This window comes from Oncorhynchus keta, unplaced genomic scaffold (genome assembly GCF_023373465.1).
Source record: "Oncorhynchus keta strain PuntledgeMale-10-30-2019 unplaced genomic scaffold, Oket_V2 Un_contig_11544_pilon_pilon, whole genome shotgun sequence".
NCBI classification, from domain to species: Eukaryota; Metazoa; Chordata; class Actinopteri; order Salmoniformes; family Salmonidae; genus Oncorhynchus; species Oncorhynchus keta.
Window position 1 is genome coordinate 9,304 of NW_026277538.1, and position 18,350 is coordinate 27,653.

Here is an 18,350-nt window from a genome sequence, read left to right on the forward strand (position 1 = left end):
GGATACAGGCTGTCACAGTGGAAGAGGAAGAGGGGATACAGTCTGTCACAGTGGAAGAGGAGGTAGAAGCTTTCAGAATTAAAAAGGAGGAAGAGGTGGCTGTTAGAGTAAAAGACAAACCTTTTTGGGAGGAAGAGGAGGCTGTCTCAATAAAAGAGAAGGTTGAAGCCGTTCTGGGAGTGAAAGAGGAGGAGACAGAAGATCTTATTAACAGCAGTGAGTATTGTCTAAAAACAACTCAGCAGTTGTTGAACTAGGCTACGGTGTGGTTTTAAAGGGGCATTCTACTGAAGTTCTGCACTCAAATATATTGTTCAGTACTGGAGGAATTGATAAAGGGCCAATCTGCGATTGGTACATACATTTTTTTACTTTTAAATGATTGATACTTTATTGTCCATTTACATCTAAATGTATTTAGTTTAGTCAGTGGGTAAACATCTTTCCACACTGGGTGCTGGTCTCCCAGCTTACTCTCTCAGAGGAAGAGAACATTTAGCATATTTCTGGATAGGCCAGAGAATGTGACACGTCACTCCCTATGTAAATGTGGGGTGTGAAACCTGCCAGTTCAGGTCAGCTCCGTTGAGAGAGTGGAAACGGAGAGCTGACTGATGGGGCATTATTAACCAACAATGCAATTCAAGAAATGAAGTTAAGAAAATATTTACAAAATAAACGTAAAAAACAAAACAAAAAGTTACACAATAAAATTAAAACAAGGCTGTATACAGGGGTACCGGTACCTAGTCAATGTGCAGGGTACATGTAGGTAGGTGTATTTTAGTCAATGCCACTCCGACATTGCTCATCCCAATATTTATATATTTCTTAATTCCATCCTTTTACTTTTAGATTTGTGTGTATTGTTGTGAATTGTTAGACACTACTGCACTGTTGGAGCTAGGAACACAAGCATTTAGTTAGACACTACTGCACTGTTGGAGCTAGGAACACAAGCATTTAGTTAGACACTACTGCACTGTTGGAGCTAGGAACACAAGCATTTAGTTAGACACTACTGCACTGTTGGAGCTAGGAACACAAGCATTTAGTTAGATACTACTGCACTGTTGGAGCTAGGAACACAAGCATTTTCTCAACACCGGCAATAACATCTAAATACGTGTACGTGACCAATACAATTTCAAGGAGTGCAAAGTCGAATTTAGTTTGTGCACATGCGCACTTCACAGATGAGGCGTTCCCTAAAGGAAAATATGCAAATGCCTCAAATGGGATCTCGCTAACTCTGATTTTGCCAACCTCCTTGTTTGCTCCGCCCAATATGCTTAATTTGCTCCCACTGTAAACGACACGGATGAACTATTTTGGGGTTGGTTCTATATACAGTATCTTTGGTTATACCATAGATAACAGTACTAGGCAGATGGGAGCTAACGTTGGCTAGCTAGCTAACCAATGTAGTATATCCCTAATATATGAATCACTCATAGCCTAGCAGAGTTTGTCTCACGACGCCAGGACAGCGGAGTCAATCACCACCTTCCGGAGACACCTGAAACCCCACCTCTTCAAGGAATACCTAGGATAGGGTAAGTAAGGGTAAGTAATCCTTCGAACGTTTTCATTTGCAGGGTTATCTGTCATCACTCTTTGACCAGAGTGCACTCTTAGTCTTTGCTCATCGAACGTTAGCTACTCCACCACAGTCAAACTGGCTCCCCCTTACGAAAAAGCACTATAGCATTCCTATAAGATTCCTATAAGAAACTGCGTTTTTTAAGATTTTTAAAAATGTTTTAATTTCACCTTTATTTAACCAGGTAGGCCAGTTGAGACAAGTTGTCATTTACAATCAGTGACCTGGACTAAGATAAAACAAGAGCGGTGCGCAACAAACAACAACACAGAGTTACACATGGAATAAACAAGCATACAGTCAATATAAGAAAAAAAATAAAGTCTATATACAGTGTGTGCAAATGGCATGAGGAGGTAAGGCAATAAATAGGCCACAGTAGCGAAGTAATTACAATTTAGCAGATTAACACTGGGTGATAGGTGAGCAGATGGTGATGTGCAAGTAGAAATAGTGGTGTGCAAAAGAGCAAAAAGTAAATAAAAACAGTATGGGGATGAGGTAGGTAGATTGGGTGGGCTATTTACAGATGGACTGTGTACAGCTGCAGCGATGTGTACAGCTGCTCAGATAGCTGTTTAAAGTTAGTGAGGGAAATATAAGTCTCCAGCTTCAGCGATTATTGCAATTCGTTCCAGTCATTGGCAGCAGAGAACTGAAAGGAAAGCATAGATTATACATGACCTGGAGCCAGTGGGTCTGGCGACAAATATGTAGCGAGGGCCAGCCGACGAGGCAATACAGGTCACAGTGGTAGGTGGTATGAGGGGCTTTGGTGACAAAACGGATGGCACTGTGATAGACTACTCAGCAAACTGGATGCGGAGTATTGGAAGCTGTTTTGTGAATGACATCGCCAAAGTCGAGGATCGGTAGGATAGTCAGTTTTACGAAGGTATGTTTGGCGGCGTGAGTGAAGGGGGCTTTGTTAAGAAATACTGGCCGATTCTAGATTTAATTTGGGATTGATGTTTAATATGAGTCTGGAGGAGAGTTTAGTCTAGCCAGACACCTAGGTGTTTGTAGTTGTCCCATATTCTAAGTCAGAACCGTCCAGAGTAGTGATGCTAGACGGGTGGGCAGGTGCGGGCAGCGATCCAGTTGAAGGGCATGCATTTAGTTTTACTAGCATTTAAGAGCAGTTGAAGGCCACGGAAGGAGTGTTGTATGGCATTGAAGCTCGTTTGGAGGTTTGTTAACACAGTGACCAAAGAAGTAGCTGCGGGGGGTGCCGAGCTGTTGGCCAGGGTTGGAGTAGCCAGGAGGAAAGCATGAACTGCCGTAGAGAAATGCTTCTTGAAATTCTCGATTATTGTGGATTTATCAGTGGTGACAGTGTTTCCTAGCCTCAGTGCAGTGGGCAGCTGGGAGGAGGTGCTCTTATTCTCCATGGACTTTACAGTGTCCCAAAACTTTTTGGAGTTAGAGCTACAGGATGCAAATTTATTTTATGAAAAAGCTAGCTTTTGTTTTCCTGACTGACTGTGTGTATATTGGTTCCTGACTTCCTGAACAGTTGCATATCGCTGGGACTATTCAATGCTAGTGCAGTCTGCCACAGGGTGTTTTTGTGCTGGTCGAGGGCAGTCAGGTCTGGAGTGAACCAAGGGCTATATCTGTTCTTAGTTTTTTTATTAATTGAAAGGGGCATGCTTATTTAAGATGGTGAGGAAATTACTTTTAAAGAACGACCAGGCATCCTCTACTGACGGGATGAGGTCAATATCCTTCCAGGATACCGGGCCAGGTCGATTAGAAAGGCCTGCTTCTGCAGAAATGTTTTAGGGAGCGTTTGACAGTGATGAGGTGGTTGTTTGCAGGCATAACGGATGCAGGCAATGATCGCTGAGATCCTGATTGAAAACAGCCGAGGTGTATTTAGAGGGCAAGTTGGTCAGATAATATCTATCAGGGTGTCCATGTTTACAGATTAAGGGTTGTACCTGGTGGGTTCCTTGATAATTTTGTGAGATTGAAGGCCATCTAGCTTAGATTGTAGGACTGCCGGGGGGTGTTAATTAAGCATATCCCAGTTCAGGTCACCTAACAGATCGAACGAACTCTGAAGATAGATGGGGGCAATCAATTCACATATGGTGTCAGGGCACAGCTGGGAGCTGAGGGGGTCTATAACAGGCGGCAACAGTGAGAGACTTATTTCTGAAGAGATTCATTTTTTAAAATTAGAAGCTCGAACTGTTTGGGCACAGACCTGGAAAGTATGACAGAATTCTGCAGACTAACTCCTCCCCCTTTGGTAGTTCGATCTTGATGGAAAATATTGTAGCTGGGTATGGAAATCTCAGAATTTTTGGTGGCCTTCCTAAGCCTGGATTCAGACAAGGCAAGGACATCAGGGTTGGCGGAGTGTGCTAAAGCAGTGAGTAAAACAAATTTAGGAGGAGGCTTCTGATGTTAACATGCATGAAACCAAGGCATTTTCAGTTACAGAAATCAACAAATGAGAGTGCCTGGGGACACGCAAGGCCTGGGTTAGCCTCCACATCACCCGAGGAACAGAGGAGGAGTAGGATGAGGGTACGGCTAAAGGCTATAAGAACTGGTCGTCTAGTGCGTTGGGGACAGAGAATAAAAGCAGCAGATTTCTGGGCGTGGTAGAATAGATTCAGGGCATAATGTACAGACAGGGGTACAGTGGAGGTAAACCCAGACACCAAGTTTACTGTACGGGCTAGTTATGCTGGGTGAGGTCACCGCATGTGTGGGAGGTGGGACAAAGGAGGTATCTGAGGCATGTTGAGTGGGACTAGGGCCTCCGCAGTAAACTAAAACAATGATAACTATCCTAAACAACAGTGTACAAGGCATATTGACATTTGAGAGAGACATAAAGCGAGGCATGAAGCAATCACAGGTGTTGATTGGGAGAGCTGAGACAACAACGGGTAACACGGAACCCAAACCGTCGATACTACGCGGGAGACATGGCGTTTAAAGTTAGCAGGCCGGGACAGTAGAAATGTTTGTAGAAATGTGGATGGAGTTACGTCGGCAGACCAGTCGATGGATGGTACGGCGGGGGCGCCGTGTCGACAAAGGGTCCGGGCCAGATGGCGAAAGAAGTATTGTAGTTGTAGTCATTTCGTTTGCTAGTCGGGAGATGCGCCTGGCTTGCGGCTAACTGTGCTAGCTTGAGCAGGGGCGTTAGCCACTATAGCCAATCGGTAGCAGCTAGCTTAGCAGCGATGATCGATGCAAAGGTCCAGAACTTACGGTATGGATCCGGTGCAGTAGTGGATTGTAGCTGTGTTGGGGTAGAGTCATCGGCTGAGTGGCCAGTGATCACAGAGTAGGCCGGGAGGTGGGCCTGGCTCAGGGCTAGCTTCGGGGCTGGGTCACTCTGGTCACTCGGTGGCAGCTAGCTAGGCTGTGATGATCAGGAGTAATGGGTTTACGGCAGGAATCCGGTGTTGTAGTGGAGAGAACAGTCCGACACTGGCAGGCTGGCAAGTATTATCCAGGCTAAAAAAAACGGTTGGTGTCTGTGCAGAAGGTAAAGGCCGCTAACAATGACTAAATAGCTAGTAGCTAATTAGCTGGTTAGCTTCTGATGGCTAGGTTCTGATGGGGGCTCTAGGTTTAAAAAATAGCGGATCCGTATGACATTGGGTGAGGCGGGTTGCCGAAAGGTATATTTAATTTAAAAATTGAAAAAAATATTGAAAATAAATGTGTGTGTATATATATATATATATATACATACAAAAAAGACTAAATACAAAAATAAACGAGGGGACGACAAACCACGTCTGCACTACTACACCATCTTGGAATTACAATACTTGTTATTAATTCAAATAAAATGCACATTAGAACATTTTAAAACAAAAGTAGCCATTTTTTTTTTGATTTCATTCATACAATTTGATTTCATGCGGCATAAACAAAAACACAAATTCTCAGTAAAAAAAGAGACAGAACAGAAGCTTCTTCTCTCTCTCATGTACAACGAACCTTGAAAACCACGATGACCCTGCCTCTTCAAAGAGTGTCTTCAATAAATCTGACCTGAACTTGTCTTTCCTACTAGCACCGACTTCACTGAGAACTATTTAATGAATGGAAAACGTACTTACTATGTCTGTGATGTGGCTGTCTCACCTAGCTACCTTTAAGGTGAATTCAACAATTGTTATTCTCCCTGGATAAGAGTGTGTGAAATGTAATGGGATTTCAGTTCCCTTAATGGGAAAAGGTCTTTCCACAATGAGAGCAGTGGTAGGGCTTCTCTCCCGTGTGTATCCTCTCATGCTCTTTAGGTTCCATAACCGGGCAAAACTCTTCCCACACTGGGAACATTGGAAGGGCTTTTCCCCTGTGTGTGTTTTCTCATGCTCTTTGAGATGGCATGACCGAATAAAGCTCTTTCCACACTGAGAGCAGTGGTAAGACTTATCTCCAGAGTGAATTATCTTATGTAAATTCAGGTTCCCTAACTGGGTAAACGCTTTCCACATTGGGAGCATTGGAAAGGCCTTTCTCCTCTGTGTGTAGAGTGAATTCTCTCGTGTATTTTTACGCCCCATAACTCAGTAAAACTCTTTCCACACTGAGAGCAATGGAAGGTCTTCCTTCCTTCTTTGTGTATTCCTTGGTGCCTAATTAGGGTCCTTAACCGGTAAAACTCTTTCCACACTGGGAACATTGAAAAGGCTTTTCTCCTGTGTGCGTCCTCTCATGTGATTTCAGGTGTGCCAACAGGGTAAAACTATTTCCACACTGGGAGCATTGAAAAGGCTTTTCTCCTGTGTGTGTCCCTCTCATGCCTTTTGAGGGCCTGTGATCGTGAAAAACTCATTACACAATAGGAGCATTGGTAAGGCTTCTCTCCAGAGTGAATTCTTTCATGCATTTTCAGGCTGTCTAACCGGCTAAAACTCTTTCCACACTGGGAACATTGGAAAGGCTTTTCTCCTGTGTGTGTCCTCTCGTGCTCTTTTAGGTTGTGAAACTTGGTAAATCTCCTTCCACAGTGGGAGCAGCAGTGTCGTCCTACTGGTTTGGTAGTCTCTAGGTCTGGTTCCCCTGAAGGTCTCCTCCCTGGGTCTGGTTCCCCTGAAGGCCTCTTCCCTGGGTCTGTTTCCCCTGAAGGACTCTTGTCAGAGGGAGAGTCTGGTCTCTCTCCTGTCAAAGACAGAGTATTTCGTTACATTTACATTACATTTAAGTCATTTAGCAGACGCTCTTATCCAGAGCGACTTACAAATTGGTGCATTCACCTTTAAACACCTGAATGAAACCGCCACATGATAAAAAGTTTTCAGAACATTTCCATAATAAAAAATAAAATAACATTTATGAGCAGGTTGAAAGAGACAGTTGTATGGATGCATATACATCCTTCTTTGTGTACACTTGACAGTTGAAACGTCCATGTGCTAGTCGTTTGGTTAGTCGTGCTAGTCATTTAGTCGTGATGCTAGTCATGTTGCTAGTCATGTCATGTGCTAGTCATGATGTCATGATAGTCATGATGCTAGTCATGTTGCTAGTCATGTTGCTAGTCATGATGTCATGTTGCTAGTCATGATGCTAGTCGATAGTCATGATAGTCATGTTAGATGATAGTCATGATGCTAGTCATGTTGCTAGTCATGATGCTAGTCATGTTGATAGTCATGTTGTTTGTCATGTTGATAGTCATGTTGATAGTCATGATGCTAGTCAGGTTGATAGTGTCATGTTGCTAGTCATGTTGATAGTCATGTTGATAGTCATGATGTCATAGTAGTCATGTCATGTTGATAGTCATGTTGCTAGTCATGTTGATAGTCATGTTGATAGTCATGCCATGTTGCTAGTCATGTTGCTAGTCGTGTTGATAGTCATGATGCTAGTCATGTTGCTAGTCATGTTGATAGTCATGTTGCTAGTCATGTTGATAGTCATGTTGATAGTCATGTTGCTAGTGTTGCTAGTCATGTTGCTAGTCATGTTGCTAGTCATGTTGCTAGTCATGTTGATAGTCATGTTGATAGTCATGTTGATAGTCATGTTGATAGTCATGTTGATATGCTAGTCATGTTTGTCATGTTGCTAGTCATGTTGCTAGTCATGTTGCTAGTCATGTTGATAGTCATGTTGCTAGTCATGATGTTTGTCATGTTGCTAGTCATGTTGATAGTCATGTTGATAGTCATGTTGCTAGTCATGTATCATGTTGCTAGTCATGCTAGTCATGATTGCTAGTCATGTTTATCATGTTGCTAGTCATGTTGCTAGTCATGTTGATAGTCATGTTGATAGTCATGATGCTAGTCATGTTGTTTGTCATGTTGCTAGTCATGTTGATAGTCATGTTGATGTCATGTTGATAGTCATGATGCTAGTCATGTTGCTAGTCATGTTTGTCATGTTGCTAGTCATGTTGATAGTCATGTTGATAGTCATGTTGCTAGTCGTGTTGATAGTCATGTTGATAGTCATGATGCTAGTCATGTTGATAGTCATGATGCTAGTCATGATGCTAGTCATGATGCTAGTCAGGTTGATAGTCATGTTGATAGTCATGTTTGTCATGTTGCTAGTCATGTCTTTGTTTGTCATGGATAGATGTTTGTCATGTTGATATTCATGTGCCAGTCATGTTGCTAGTCATGATGCTAGTCATGTTGATAGTCATGATGCTAGTCAGGTTGATAGTCATGTTGATAGTCATGTTTGTCATGTTGATAGTCATGTTGATATTCATGTGCCAGTCATGTTGCTAGTCATGATGCTAGTCATGTTGCTAGTCATGTTGATAGTCATGTTGATAGTCATGTTGATAGTCATGTTGCTAGTCATGGTGATAGTCATGATGCTGATGTTGATAGTCAGGTCATGTTGCTAGTCATGTTGATAGTCATGATGCTAGTCAGGTTGATAGTCATGTTGATAGTCATGATTTGTCATGTTGCTAGGGTTTGATAGTCATGATAGTAGTCATGTTGATAGTCATGTTGCTAGTCATGATGCTAGTCATGTTGATCATGTTTGTCATGTTGATAGTCATGTTGATAGTCATGTTGCTAGTCATGATGCTAGTCATGTTGATAGTCATCGTCATAGTCATTGATAGTCATGTTGCTAGTCATGTTGCTAGTCATGTTGATAGTCATGTTGCTAGTCATGTCGATAGAAATAGTCATGTTGATAGTCATGTTGATAGTCATGTTGCTAGTCATGATGCTAGTCATGTTTGTTGATAGTCATGTTGATAGTCATGTTGATAGTCATGTTGCTAGTCATGTTGATAGTCATGTTGATAGTCATGTTGATCATGTTGATAGTCATGTTGCTATAGTCATGTTGATAGTCATGTTGTTGATAGTCATGATGCTAGTCATGTCGATAGTCATGTTGATAGTCATGTTTGTCATGTTGCTAGTCATGATGCTAGTCATGTTTGATAGTCATGTTGATAGTCATGTTGATAGTCATGTTGATAGTCATGTTGATAGTCATGTTGATAGTCATGTTGATAGTCATGTTGCTAGTCATGTTGATAGTCATGATGCTAGTCATGTTGTCATGTTGATAGTCATGTTGATAGTCATGTTTGTCATGTTGCTAGTCATGTTGATAGTCATGTTTGTCATGTTGATAGTCATGTTGATAGTCATGTTGATAGTCATGTTGATAGTCATGTTTGTCATGTTGCATAGTCATGTTGATAGTCATGTTGATAGTCATGTTTGTCATGTTGCTAGTCATGTTGCTAGTCATGATGTTTGTCATGTTGATAGTCATGTTTGTCATGTTGCTAGTCATGTTGATAGTCATGTTTGTCATGTTGCTAGTCATGTTGATAGTCATGTCGATAGTCATGTTGATAGTCATGATGCTAGTCATGTTGCTAGTCATGTTGATAGTCATGTCATGTTGATAGTCATGATGTTAGTCATGTTGATATTCATGTGCCAGTCATGTTGCTAGTCATGTTGCTAGTCATGTTGCTAGTCATGATGCTAGTCATGTTGCTAGTCATGTTGATAGTCATGTTGCTAGTCGTGTGCTAGTCATGTTGCTAGTCGTGTGCTAGTCATGTTGCTCGTCGTGTGCTAGTCATGTTGCTAGTCATGTTTGTCATGTTGCTAGTCATGATGATAGTCATGATGCTAGTCAGGTTGCTAGTCATGTTTGTCATGTTGCTAGTCATGTTGATAGTCATGTTGTTTGTCATGATGCTAGTCATGTGCCAGTCATGTTGCTAGTCATGTTTGTCATGTTGCTAGTCATGTTTGTCATGTTGCTAGTCATGTTGATAGTCATGATGTTTGTCATGTTGATATTCATGTGCCAGTCATGTTGCTAGTCATGTGCTAGTCATGATGCTAGTCATGTTGTTTGTCATGTTGAAAGTCATGTTGCTAGTCATGTTGTTTGTCATGTTGCTAGTCATGATGTTTGTCATGTTGCTAGTCATGTTGATAGTCATGATGCTAGTCATGATGCTAGTCATGTCGATAGTCATGATGCTAGTCATGATGATAGTCATGATGCTAGTCATGTCGATAGTCATGATGCTAGTCATGTCAATAGTCATGATGCTAGTCATGATGTTTGTCATGTTGCTAGTCATGATGCTAGTCATGTTGTTTGTCATGTTGATAGTCATGATGCTAGTCATGATGCTAGTCATGTCGATAGTCATGATGCTAGTCATGTCAATAGTCATGATGCTAGTCATGATGTTTGTCATGTTGCTAGTCATGATGCTAGTCATGTTGTTTGTCTATGTCATAGTCATGATTGTCATGTTTGATAGTCATGATGCTAGTCATGTTGTTTGTCATGTTGATAGTCATGATGCTAGTCATGATGCTTGTCATGTCGATAGTCATGATGCTAGTCATGATGTTTGTCATGTTGCTAGTCATGATGCTAGTCATGTTGTTTGTCATGTTGCTAGTCATGATGCTAGTCATGTTGTTTGTCATGTTGATAGTCATGATGCTAGTTATGTTGATAGTCGTGTTGCTAGTCGTGTTGCTAGTCATGTTGTTTGTCATGTTGCTAGTCATGATGCTAGTCATGTTGTTAGTCATGATGCTAGTTATGTTTATAGTCGTGTTGCTAGTCGTGTTGCTAGTCATGTTGTTTGTCATGTTGCTAGTCATGATGCTAGTCATGTTGTTTGTCATGATGCTAGTCATGTTGATAGTCGTGTTGCTAGTCGTGTTGCTAGTCATGTTGATACAGCGAAGACAAGTGGAGTTACCAGGGTTTAAAACGTGTTTTTTCACAGGTCAGTACAGGTGCATCAAAGCTGGGAACCGAGAGACTGAAAAACAGCTTCCATCTCAAGGCCATCAGACTGTTAAACAGCCATCACTAACAGAGAGGCTGCTGCCTACATACAGACTTGAAATCATTGACCAATTTAATAAATTAATCACTAGTCACTTTAATATTTTTACACATATCTTGCATTACTCATCTCATATGGGGCGGCAGCGTAGCCTAGTGGTTAGAGCGTTGGACTAGTAACCAGAAGGTTGCGAGTTCAAACCCCGAGCTGACAAGGTACAAATCTGTCGTTCTGCCCTGAACAGGCAGTTAACCCCTGTTCCTAAGGCCGTCATTGAAAATAAGAATGTGTTCTTAACTGACTTGCCTGGTTAAATAAAGGTTAAAAAATATATATATTTATATACTGTATTTTATACAATCATCTTAGCCTATGCTGCTCTGTCATTGCTCATCCGTATATTTATATGTATTTATTCTTATTCCATTTCTTTACTTATATTTGTGCGTATTAGGTAGTTATTGTGGAATTGTTAGATTACATGTAGATATTTCCGCACTGTCGGAACTAGAAGCACCAGCATTTCGCTACAATCAAAATAACATCTGCTAACCCTGTGTATGTGACCAATAACATTTGATTTGATTCGGTATCATTAATCACACAGATTAATGGTTGGTATCGGCAGACGCAGAAGAAACGGACGAATCCAATGGGGGACAAAAGGAGTCTGTAGCTCAAACACAGAATGTTTCAAACGGTTTGGAATAGGCCCGGGACGATAGTATCGTGGCAAAACACCAAACGGTTTGGAATAGGCCAGGGACGATAGTATCGTGGCACAACACCAAACTGTTTGGAATAGGCCAGGGACGATAGTATCGTGGCAAAACACCAAACGTTTTGGAATAGGCCAGGGACGATAGTATCGTGGCAAAACACCAAACGGTTTGGAATAGGCCAGGGACGATAGTATCGTGGCAAAACACCAAACGGTTTGGAATAGGCCAGGGACGATAGTATCGTGGCAAAACACCAAACGGTTTGGAATAGGCCAGGGACGATAGTATCGTGGCAAAACACCAAACGGTTTGGAATAGGCCAGGGACGATAGTATCGTGGCAAAACACCAAACGGTTTGGAATAGGCCAGGGACGATAGTATCGTGGCAAAACACCAAACGGATGTAACATTTTTCTTTAGGAAAACAGCCCTAATGATGGCTATAGCACACAATATTTTACAAAGAGCAGGTTTTTAAAGGACCGAAGAGTTAAGTCAGCTTCGTGTTTTAATTTTTGCCATGGAAAAAAATATTGCGATAAGCACCAAGTTTGGAAGCACTAAATCATGGCAGCATTACCATGGGATTCAAAGCTGATCATTACCTCACGACAAACTGATACCTTTTCCTTTTTGTCAAAAACAACTTTAGGAGGATTTGATTTGACGGCCTGTACATGCAAACAGAAAAATAATATATAGAAATACATTAAAATGTTGTGATATATATATATATATTAAAATATATGTAAATATACAGTATCATTCAAGGGTTTTTATTTATACAATTTTCTACATTGTAGAATAATAGTGAAGACGTCAAATCTATGAAATAACACATATGGAATCATGTAGTAACCCCCACCAAAAATGTTAAACAAATCAAAATATATTTCATATTTGAGATTCAAAGTAGCCACCCTTTGCCTTGACAGCTTTGCACACTCTTGGCATTCTCTCAACCAGCTTCATGAGGTAGTCACCTGGAATGCATTTCAATTAACTGGGTGTGCCTTGTTAAAAGTTAATTTGTGGAATTTCTTTCCTTCTTAATGTTTGAGTCAATCAGTTGTGTTGTGACAAGGTAGGGGTACACAGAAGAGCCCTATTTTGTAAAATACCAAGTCCATATTATGGCAATAATTGCTCAAATAAGCAGAGAAACAACATCATTACTTTACAACATGAAGGTCAGTCAATGTGTACAATTTCAAGAACTTCAAGTGCAGTCGCAAAAAATATCAAGCGCTATGATGAAACTGGCTCTCACGAGGACCGCCGCAGGAAAGGAAGACCCAGAGTTACCTCTGCTGCAGAGGATAAGTTAATTAGAGTTACCTCTACTGCAGAGGATAAGTTAATTAGAGTTACCTCTACTGCAGAGGATAAGTTCATTAGAGTTAGCTCTACTGCAGAGGATAAGTTCATTAGAGTTACCTCTACTGCAGAGGATAAGTTCATCAGAGTTACCTCTACTGCAGAGGATAAGTTAATTAGAGTTACCTCTACTGCAGAGGACAAGTTAATTAGAGTTACCTCTACTGCAGAGGATAAGTTCATTAGAGTTACCTCTACTGCAGAGGATAAGTTCATTAGAGTTACCTCTACTGCAGAGGACAAGTTAATTAGAGTTAGCTCTACTGCAGAGGATAAGTTAATTAGAGTTACCTCTACTGCAGAGGATAAGTTAATTAGAGTTACCTCTACTGCAGAGGATAAGTTCATCAGAGTTACCTCTACTGCAGAGGATAAGTTCATTAGAGTTACCTCTACTGCAGAGGATAAGTTCATCAGAGTTACCTCTACTGCAGAGGATAAGTTCATCAGAGTTACCTCTACTGCAGAGGATAAGTTCATCAGAGTTACCTCTACTGCAGAGGATAAGTTCATTAGAGTTACCTCTACTGCAGAGGATAAGTTAATTAGAGTTACCTCTACTGCAGAGGACAAGTTAATTAGAGTTACCTCTACTGCAGAGGATAAGTTCATTAGAGTTACCTCTACTGCAGAGGATAAGTTCATTAGAGTTACCTCTACTGCAGAGGATAAGTTCATTAGAGTTACCTCTACTGCAGAGGATAAGTTCATTAGAGTTACCTCTACTGCAGAGGATAAGTTCATTAGAGTTACCTCTACTGCAGAGGATAAGTTCATTAGAGTTACCTCTACTGCAGAGGATAAGTTCATTAGAGTTACCTCTACTGCAGAGGATAAGTTCATTAGAGTTACCTCTACTGCAGAGGATAAGTTCATTAGAGTTACCTCTACTGCAGAGGATAAGTTGATTAGAGTTACCTCTACTGCAGAGGATAAGTTGATTAGAGTTACCTCTACTGCAGAGGATAAGTTAATTAGAGTTACCTCTACTGCAGAGGATAAGTTCATTAGAGTTACTGCAGAGGATAAGTTCATCAGAGTTACCTCTACTGCAGAGGATAAGTTCATTAGAGTTACCTCTACTGCAGAGGATAAGTTGATTAGAGTTACCTCTACTGCAGAGGATAAGTTCATTAGAGTTACCTCTACTGCAGAGGATAAGTTCATTAGAGTTACCTCTACTGCAGAGGATAAGTTGATTAGAGTTACCTCTACTGCAGAGGATAAGTTCATTAGAGTTACCTCTACTGCAGAGGATAAGTTGATTAGAGTTACCTCTACTGCAGAGGATAAGTTAATTAGAGTTACCTCTACTGCAGAGGATAAGTTCTTTAGTTACCAGCCTCCGATTGAAGTCCAAATACATGTTTCACAGAGTTTGAGTTTAAGTTTATTTATTTTTTATTTATTTAACTCGGCAAGTCAGTTAAGAACACATTCTTATTTTCAGTGACGGCCTAGAAGCAGTGGGTTAACTGCCTGTTCAGGGGCAGAACGACATATTTGTACCTTGTCAGCTCGGGATTTGAACTCGCAACCTTCCGGTTACTAGTCCAACACTCTAACCACTAGGCTACCCTGCTGCCCCAGATAGTAAGCTACCGAGGTGGCTGACTTCGTTGCCATTTTGTTTTTAGGGAGAGTCCCGTCCAGTCCATTAGATTATGTACAACAACAAAAAATCAACTGAAAGACTCACATCGCCATCTGCTGACTGGAGTTGGTAAAGCAGTTATTCAACGACATTTATTCTCGCAAATAATAATAATATCAAAATGAGAAAATACATTTTCTCAAACCCTTTACAGCCAATACTTTCCTTCATCACAAGATAAGATAATTACTTTTTCATCCCAGTGGGGAAATGTTGTTTCTGCTCTGTGTATGTACAAACAAATCATCAAACATACAAGGGACATCAAGACAACGGCAGACAATAAATATGAGAATAAAAGATGAGCTTCTACTTCAGTCAAATTTATTGTAAAAAGCCTTTACATTTCTTACAAAATAATAAGTTGTTTTATTGTTAGACAAAGATTAAACAAAGATGTAGGCCTACTCAATAACATTAATAACTATTTTAGTGGTGACTCACATCTGTAGCCTATAGTACGGTGAGTGGTCTAGATAGCTAATTTAGAAACATCTGTAGTACAGTGAGTAGTCTAGATAGCTCATTTAGAAACAAGTACAGTGAGTAGTCTAGATAGCTCATTTAGAAACATCTAGTACAGTGAGTAGTCTAGATAGCTAATTTAGAAACATCTGTAGCCTGTAGTACAGTAGTAGCCTTGATAGCTAATTTAGAAACATCTGTAGCCTATAGTACAGTGAGTAGTCTAGATAGCTCATTTAGAAACATCTGTAGTACAGTGAGTAGTCTAGATAGCTCATTTAGAAACATCTGTAGTACAGTGAGTAGTCTAGATAGCTCATTTAGAAACATCTGTAGTACAGTGAGTAGTCTAGATAGCTCATTTAGAAACATCTGTAGTACAGTGAGTAGTCTAGATAGCTCATTTAGAAACATCTTTAGTACAGTGAGTAGTCTAGATAGCTCATTTAGAAACATCTGTAGTACAGTGAGTAGTCTAGATAGCTCATTTTAGAAACATCTGTAGTACAGTGAGTAGTCTAGATAGCTCAATTTAGAAACATCTGTAGTACAGTGAGTAGTCTAGATAGCTAATTTAGAAACATCTGTAGCCTGTAGTACAGTGAGTAGTCTAGATAGCTCATTTAGAAACATCTGTAGCCTGTAGTACAGTGAGTAGTCTAGATAGCTCATTTAGAAACATCTGTAGCCTATAGTACAGTGAGTAGCCTAGATAGCTCATTTAGAAACATCTGTAGCCTGTAGTACGGTGAGTAGCCTAGATAGCTAATTTAGAAACATCTGTAGTACAGTGAGTAGCCTAGATAGCTCATTTAGAAAAATGTGATATTATTCTTCCCTTTTCAACATTGCAAGTAATAATAGAAATCGACATCTCTGTCTAATTCAATCTCCATCTGTTTCTTTCTCGTAAGCCTTTTCCCCATCCTGGAATCTGAGACTTTATGGGAATCTGTGGTAGAGAAGAAGAATGTATGACAATTTTGGCATAGACACTATACATTACTCCCTAGTTATCATCATCGTGATTTCTATAGTTTAGGCATATAGCTAGTTACCTAGCTAGTGTTTGTGTTATCCAGCTAGCAATAACAGTGTTTGTAACATTAATACGTTTGCTAGCGTTTAGTTACATTGAAAAGGGGTAAACGTTACTCATAGTGTGTTGACTCAAGTAGCTAGCTATAGCTAGCTAACGCTAACATGCTGGGTGTGTCTCACCTGGAGAACAAGGTTCAGGAAGGAAATTGAAAAACATTACAGTAAGGGACCTAAATATTACAGTAAGGTACCTAAATATTACAGTAAGGTACCTAAACATTACAGTAAGGTACCTAAATATTACAGTAAGGTACCTAAATATTACAGCAAGGGACCTAAACATTACAGTAAGGTACCTAAATATTACAGTAAGGGACCTAAATATTACAGTAAGGGACCTAAATATTACAGTAAGGGACCTAAATATTACAGTAAGGGACCTAAATATTACAGTAAGGGACATAAACATTACAGTAAGGGACCTAAATATTACAGTAAGGGACCTAAATATTACAGTAAGGGACCTAAATATTACAGTAAGGGACCTAAATAGTAAGGGACCTAAATATTACAGTAAGGGACCTAAATATTACAGTAAGGTACCTAAACATTACAGTAAGGGACCTAAATATTACAGTAAGGGACCTAAATATTAAATATTACAGTAAGGGACCTAAATATTACAGTAAGGGACCTAAATATTACAGTAAGATACCTAAATATTGCAGTAAGGGACCTAAATATTACAGTAAGGGACCTAAATATTACAGTAAGGGACCTAAATATTACAGTAAGGGACCTAAATATTACAGTAAGGGACCTAAATATTACAGTAAGGGACCTAAATATTACAGTAAGGGACCTAAATATTACAGTAAGGTACCTAAATATTACAGTAAGGGACCTAAATATTACAGTAAGGGACCTAAATATTACAGTAAGGGACCTAAATATTACAGTAAGGGACCTAAATATTACCCAGAAATGATTTGATATCGAGATTTTTTTTAAAACAGGCTGCATTGGACCGTTTAAAGCTAGAATCTTTAGTTTGACCGAAAATTATAGTTTAAACTATAATCTGTTTTGAGGCTCATATTACAATGTGTGTTTACATTTACATTGTTTACAAAACATTGGTGCAAATCAAGCGTGTATTTTGGAATCTGAGTATGACAGTTGAACTAAGCTCATGAGGCATTTTTATAAGTTATGTTCAATCAAGAATCAATGAGTATCATTAATTTAGAAGTTTTTTTAAAAAGTAGGCAGCAACTAAGGATTCTATCATCGAACCAAGTTGATTTTACGTAACATGAACAAAAACACTACTTCTCAGTCAAAAACTTAAGTCAGAACACAGCTTCTTCATTCTCTCATGTGCTTTCAGGCACCATAACCGGGTAAAACTCTTTCCACACCGGGAACAGTGGTATGGCTTCTCTCCCGTGTGTGTCCTCTCGTGCTCTTTCAGGCTCCCTAACTGGGTAAAACTCTTTCCACAATGAGAGCACAATGGTTTTTCGCCTGTGTGTATTTTTTCATGCGCTTTCAAGTGACAACGCTGGATAAATCTCTTTCCACACTGAGAGCATTTGAAAGGCCTCTCTACAGAGTGTGTTCTCTCATGTTTTTTCAGGTCCCATGGTGATAAAAACACGTTTTCACACTGGGAGCATTGATACGGCTTCTCTACAGCGTGTGATCTTTTATGCCTTTTTAAGTTCCCTAAATGGGTAAAACTCTTTCCACACAGGGAGCAATAGTAAGGCTTCACTCCTGTGTGTGTCCTCTCGTGCTCTTTCAGTTGCCCTGGCCAGCTAAAACTCTTGCCACACTGGGAACAGAGGTATGGCTTCTCCCCGGTGTGTGTTCTCTTATGTGACTTCAGGGCTCCTGATGAAACATATCTATTTTCACACTGGGAGCAGTGGTAGGGCTTCTCCCCTGTATGTGTCATTTCATGCATTTTCAGTTTCCTTAACTGGATAAAACCTTTTCCACATTGGGAGCAGTAATAAGACTTCTCCCCTGTGTGCGTTCTCTTGTGTTCTTTCAGGTGGCTTGACCGGATAAAACTCTTTCCACACTGGGAGCAGTGATGAGGTTTTTCCCTGTGTGTGTCCTCACATGTTCTTTTTAGGTTCCAGAACCTTGTAAAACTCTTTCCACAC